Genomic DNA, 6,955 nt, shown 5'->3' with positions numbered 1-6,955 from the left:
ACTTCCCCCACACTCTGCAGTACTTCTTGCTGCACCCCTTGGCCATGTACCGGGCTTCCTCCTGGGTCATGCACCAATGCACCCCTCTGCGCCACCTCCCCAGATCAGGTGGCTCAGGTCTTATCCAAGCCGCCGCTATGTCTCGCTTGGCCACGATCAAGGCTGTATTAAGAAATAACTTATCATTCCTGGACCCATCCAGCCCGTCCGTGATTACCAGCAGTGAGGGTCGTGGGTCATGCGGAACCTCCCAACCGAATCCCAATCCGACTCAATAGATCCTCAGAATTGCTTCAACTGGGGGCACGACCAAACCATATGGAAAAAGTCTGCCGGGGTGTGGGCACATCTTGCGCAGGACACATCTGGGCGCAACCCGTTCGGAAAAGACGCAGGGGAGTGAGATACGCAGCATGCAGGTAGTAGAGCTGAATCAATTTGAGTTTGGCAGAGACAGTGACTATCCTGGGGCCATGAGAGCACCGCGCCAATCCACTTCATCGAGGGGGCCCACCCATTCCACCCATTGTTCCATCAACTTATCTAAGGAGGCTGGTGTATTGTTAACTAAAGTGCGGTCAATACGGGAGATCCCCCCCCCCTTAGCCAAGTCCCCCATCATTATCTGGGCCTCAGTGGGGCTGTATTCGGGGAGCCTCGTGTCATCCGTGATGTGCGCATGGAGTGTGTGTCTCATCTGCAAATATTGATAAAATTGGGACGATTGTAGGGAATAACGAGTTTGGAGCTTGTGGTAGGTAACTATATGGCCTTTAGCCCACACACCCCCAAGTTGTGAGATGCCAATAAGATCCCACGTTTTAAAACCGTGTAGTCCACTAAACTCCCGAAGCCCAGTCCCATGCCAAAGGGGTGTACATTGAGTCAGTTTCTGCGTCCATCAGGTCTGACGCAACAAGCCCACCAGGCCAATAACACAGATTGTGTCGCCTCGGGCAATCAGGATGAGATGGTCCCCATTACATCATGGCCTGGATGCTAGGTAAACCTAGGTCACTCAACTCCAGCCTATAGTTTGCGGGTAGTTAAACTGTCCAGTTCCCGGAACCAAGTCTTGGGAAAGCAGAAGAGGGTATTTTGGAGGACATAAAGAAATCTGAGGAGGATCACCATTTTAAACAGGGCCACCCTCCCCAGGGGGTTTAGCGATAGCTGTTTTCACTTAAGGAGATCTTCCTTGGCCTTCTTGACCAACGGGGTTACATTAAGAGCCCAGCCCAACTTGGGAAGGAGGGCAATCCATATCCCCAAATATTTAAAGGATTGTCGGTGGTATGGTGGATTGCCACTTGCAGGGGGACCAAAACTGATTTTGCATGGTTTAGTCGCAGGCTAGAGGCCTGCTCAAAAGAATGCAGGGTCTGGAGACAATATGGCCCGGAAGAGGCTGGGTCAGCCAAGAAAATCAGGACATCATCCGCGTATAATGCGATCTTTTCCGTTTCGATATTAGGCCACTCCCAGCCGCAAATAAGTTCCTCAGCACGCACCAGGGAGGCCAAGGGCACCATCGCTAGGGCAAATATTAACAATGAGAGGGGGCAACCCTGCTTCGTGCCCCTGGCAATGGGAAAGGCCTCCGATAGCACCCCGTTGACCAGCACTCCTGCCCTTGGGTGGACATACAGGACAGTGACCAGTGATCTAAAGTAAGGCCCGAACATCACCTCGGCCAACACATCCTGCAAATACGCCCACTCCACCGTATCAAAGTCCACGGACAAGAGTTCTAAGTATGGAGTAAGCACTTGCCGGTGGGCCAAAGCCAGCTGCAGCCCCCGGAGGCAGTGGCGGTTTCCCCGCTGAGGCATAAACACACATTGGTCTGGATGGACCAGGAGGGTTAGGTAGGGTTCTCAAACGTTGAGCCAGAATGGTGGCAAACAATTTAATTCCAGTGTTGAGGAGGGAGATGGGACAATAGTCTGCACATCTACAGGAGGGGGCTGGGATTTCGGAAGAACCACAATGGTGGCGATATTCGTTTCCTCCGGGAAGGAACCTTTCTCCACAGCTTCAAGGAATAAGGTGATCAAGTGGGGCCCCAGCGTGTCTCAGTATGCAGCGTAATACTCCTGGGGAAGGCCATCGGGGCCCAGGGTCTTACCCGAGGAGGTGAGGGTGATCGCTTCATCGATTTCTTTGTGTGAAATGGGGTTATCCAAATCTTTCTGAGCTGCCATTTCTAGTTTAGGGAGACGCACCCAGCCCTGCTCAAGGAGGACCAAGAGTGACAACTCGGAGACCTGCATTGTGTGAAGTCTACGGTAGTAAGCCGCAAAGGTATTAACCATCGCCAGAGGAGCACGATGGACCGATCCATCCTCATCAGCCACCTCTTGGATAATAAGATTCATCCTGGGGTTTGTGGCCAACCTGTGCAGGATTGTGCCATTTTTATCCCCCACCCATAGATTCTCACAACTGAAGACCTCCAAAGGAGTTTCACCACGTCTAGGGAGAGCTGTCTAATGTCATCCCAAAAGTGGGCAAGTTGCCCCGCTTGGGCGGCATCCTCTGATGTGGATAGGAGATGTTCCAAGCGGAGTGCCGGTGCTTCCTCCTGTAAGTGCTCCTGCCTCTGGGTCTTTAACTGCCTGTTAGCGACGCCCCTCATGGTCGACTTCCCTGCCTCCCAAAGGGTGCCCAGGGAGGCAACAGAGCCCGCATTAGTGATGAAGTATTGTTTAAGCTCCCTCTCCACCACTTTTTTAAAGTCTTTATCTTGGAGGATCCAGGTGTTCATCCTCCATGTTTGGCGAGCCGAAGGAGGGGGGGCCCCTGTGCTGAGGAGTATTGGAGAGTGGTCGGAAATGCCTGTGGGCAGAATGCGGACATCTAGAATTGCAGAACAGTCAGGCACGGGGACAAAGATCGCATCTATGCGCGCTTGTGTGTGGTGAGCCACAGAGTTATGAGTGAATTGAGTGGTGCGGGGTGCCATGTGCGCCATGCACCGCAAAGTCCCAGGGACACTTACCAGCTCTGCTGCTGTTTCGCGGCCGCTGTTCAGGTAGCGGATGGAGGACCCGACATATCCAGGGCCGTTGCCAAAACTGCATTAAAATCACTCTCCACAACCATTTTGCCCATGGGTGTATTGTTTAGCAGGGCCGCCATATGCACCAGTGTGGACGTGCGCATCGAGGAGGGAGCATATACCAACATGAGTGAGAGGGGAGCCAGTCAGCCAGCGACCCACAAACTGTCACCAGTGACCCTTGAGGATCGTGAAACACTTGGGAAAGAACAAAAGGCAGGGTGCGTCTCAGGAGGATAGCCACCCCCCGCGAGCCCCTGGAGAAGCCGGGGGGCTATACCCTGTTGTAGCCATAGCAGGCCAAGAAGAGGTGTGTTTCCTGAAGCATAAGAATATCTATGTGGAGACACTGCGCATATCTGAGAACCACCATGCACTTGTGCCGATCCAACAGGCCATTGACGTTCCACAACAATACGTGGAGAGACGCCCTAGGCACAGTATCAGTGATCATGGTAGGTGCTGCTTGGTTCATGACAAGTAGCATAATAGGGGTGTGTAGTTGTGCATGGGGGCCCGCACTGACAGGAGCATTCGCGTGTTATGCAAGTGTGTCCTGTCCATCTAATAAAAGTCTGTGCCGTTCCGCGATTGCTGAAACATAAAACCGGGTGCAAGTTTGGATGCTGTGTAAACGTTGATATAATAAAAATAAAAATAGTAAAACCAAAACTAAACACTACAACTTCAGAGGACAACGGTCCCCCTCCCCTCCACACTCCTACTCTCTCCCTACACTTCTGGAAAGGAAGCATCTGTCGCCCCAAGTATGACCTAATGGAACAGAACAAAACTAAAATGATTGTAAATAGGGAAGCGTGGAGGACCCCTCCTCATGACAGGATGCTCATAAATGAGATCATCATAGGAAAGAAACATAAGACAACACTTAACACAGTCCCCGGCTGTGGAGCCAAGCCCGGCAGGCAGGGACGAGATCAGGCAGGATCCCTCAAGAGCATCGGGCTACGTGAAAGGTCAGTATCTGGAAGATCAAGATGAGAGGGGCTAGGCAGCTCTGCACTCCAGGCAGCCAGAGGAGCCAGAGCACCTCCCGGCAGAAAATTCCCCAGAGAGCATTGCTGGCTGCAGGGAGCTGCCGGGGAGGGAGTCCAACCGAGCCCGCCTCTGCCCACAGAGCCTGCGTTGACGGTTACGCTGCGGCTGTGGGGCGAAAGGCATGGGCTGGACAGTTCTGCCGCCCACCCCCCATGGGCGAAGTCTGGCCGCCAGTCCACAGAGGGCGCTCTTCAGTTGCCCATGTCCAAGCCTCAGTAGGAGAGTTGAAAAACAAGGTTTTGTTGGCAAACACCAATCTCAGGTGTGCCAGGAAAAGGAGGCGATATGGGATGTTGGGCTCCCTGAGCTTCTGTTTAACCTCACCAAGGATCGACGTTGTCCTTGGACCTCACAGGTATAGTCTGTAAAAATCATGTTTGCGTGATTCTCATAGAGGAGCTGCTGCTGCTTGCGGGCTTTCGCCAGGATAGCATCGCAATCTTTGAAGTTGATAACTCGCATTATGACTGGTCGAGGAAGAGCACCCGGTGGCGGTCTAGAAGCAAGAGTCCTATGGGCGCGCTTGATCGTGAACCACGGGGAAAGAGAGCCCTCAGGGACCCACGACTGCAGCCACTTGTACAGGAAGTCCGTCGTGCGGCCCTGCTCTGCTCCCTCCGGTAACCTCACGAGGTGGAGGTTGTTGCGCCTGAGTGTGAGACTGGAGACGGGCCATCTGCCCCTTCAGTTGCTCGATGTCATCTTCTACAGTAGAGATCCGGGTTTCAGTCTCCTTGATCTGCTCAGTGGCATTCCGAAGATCCTAACGGATGAGGGTCATGTCCACCCGCACCTCTGCTATCTTGCCCTCCACTGACATTTGCAAAGCGTGGATTGCCTGCAATATGGTGGACAGATCAGTATATGGTGGAGGATCATGTTCAGAGGGGCCCCCAGTCGCACTGACATCTGATGTGGTAAAGCGGTCTATCTTGGTTTGCGTGGCGGGGTCCTTTGCCGACCTGTCAGTTCTTCCCCTGGTGATACCCCCTGGATCCGCCAATTCCCAGCCTTCTCACCCGGAGGTGGCGGTTCCTTCCAAATAGGACAAAGTCAAGAATCAGGAGTGGATAGAGCAAAGGAAAGTCCCCAGCCAAATCTGCTGCCGCACAACTCAACACCCAGTGATCAGGATGGGGCAGGAGCAGAGGGGCCAACAGCCGGGCACAGATACTTCAGGGCTGGGGGCCCAGACAATGGCGGAACAATGGCAGAGCAGGAGGTGGGGCCAGGAGTGCCCCCTCCCCCCACCAAGTACAGTTCCCAGGTCCGGAGGGCGAGCCGGTGGCCCAGCAGCCAAAGTGCGGGTCCAGTCCCGGACCCCCCAATGCTCTATTTATGCGGCCAAAGGCGTCCCCGGAACCACCCTTGGCCTAGAATCACTGCACACAATGTAACCCCCCCCCCCCCACAGGAGAACGGCAGAATCCGGGGGGACCACGTTCACTCTTGCCTGGTCCTGAGGAAGCTGGAAGATGGACCCAGGCTGCACCAGAGACAGAAGAGGCCACTCAAGCCAGTCCACCTCCGGACCGAACCCCCGTATGGACGGCCCCCGGCATATGTCCCAGGACCCCACTGGTGCACGGCTCTCCCACCAACAAGTACTCACAGTCTTGGGGCACCCAAATACCTCTTAATTGCCGCTCCGCAGTCCCTGCAACCTCCGGTCACTCCGCCTGACCATCAAACGAAATCAGGGCACAGGTGGAAGCCAATTCAAGGATTAAGCACCATGAAGGACGAGAGGTGGTGAGGTGGGATCAGACGCTGCCGCTGGCTCGGATCTTCAGTGTTTGTGCATGGAGGATCTCTCGGACACCATTTTGCTCTAACCACAACTGGAAAGTTCCTCAGGCTGAATGGCTTTAAGCACTGGCATGTCCATTAGTGTTGTCTGACCAGCATATTCTTCCGGTGTGACTTTAAGGACATCAAATACCACAGCAACCAAGCTTTTCTTTAATTCTGAGGAAGCTTTGTCACTCAAGGACTCCGATCAGCTACTCTTCTCTGAAGCAATAGCTATGAGGTCCAGCCTTCTCAGATCATGAGTGCTAGGTTTGCACCAAGGAGCTTCTGGTCATTGTACCTCCATGACAGCATCCCAGCGGTCATTACTCCTGAACACTTGCTCTGCTCTGTGGAGGCTCCCCGCTCCTAGATCGAGGAAGGACCAGGAGGCGGCGAGAAGGATCGGACGCCGCCGACAAATGAAAGGAAATGAAATACCAGTATTTGTAAAGCGCACAGCTACCTCCGAAGTGGTGTCCCCACGCTGGGGGCCATCGGGAAGATTAAGCAAGCTATTGCCCAGAGTCACATTGTGCTGGGCTAACCTGTCACCGGAGCTAGGGATCGAACTGTGAACCCTGTGGTCCGGAGTCAGGCACCCTGGCCGCTGCACCACACCTTTTCCCAGGAGCTGAGAGCCGACAGCGCAGAGATAGAGGGCCTCTTCCAGCACCCAGACGTGTCCCCCGTAGGCCCCTTGAAGAGTATAGCCAGCAAGTCGCAGTGGGGGGGAAGAGGCACGTATCTCCCCTGCCAAGGGAGAAGGCGGCGGCAACGCGGATCGCGGCTCTCGGGAGCACCGGGCAGCCCCTCCCCGCGCCACCAGAAGGGGGGAGGCACTCGGGAGACTACAGGAACAGTCGCTGCCGCAGGGCCCACGAGCACCCTCCACAGCCTCCCCGCTGCCCGACACGACAGTCGATGAAAAGGCAGCGCCGCCAGGGAGGCTGGGGCTCAAATGAAGAGTGCCGTCCCCACCGCAGGCAACCAGGACTCCACGCCAATAATCCGCCCCCTCCTGCGCCGGCTGGAGGGGCCAAC

The sequence above is a fragment of the Lissotriton vulgaris genome, chromosome 3_1 (assembly GCF_964263255.1).
Source record: "Lissotriton vulgaris chromosome 3_1, aLisVul1.2, whole genome shotgun sequence".
In the NCBI taxonomy this organism is placed as follows: Eukaryota; Metazoa; Chordata; class Amphibia; order Caudata; family Salamandridae; genus Lissotriton; species Lissotriton vulgaris.
Note: the sequence above shows the minus strand (reverse complement) of the source record.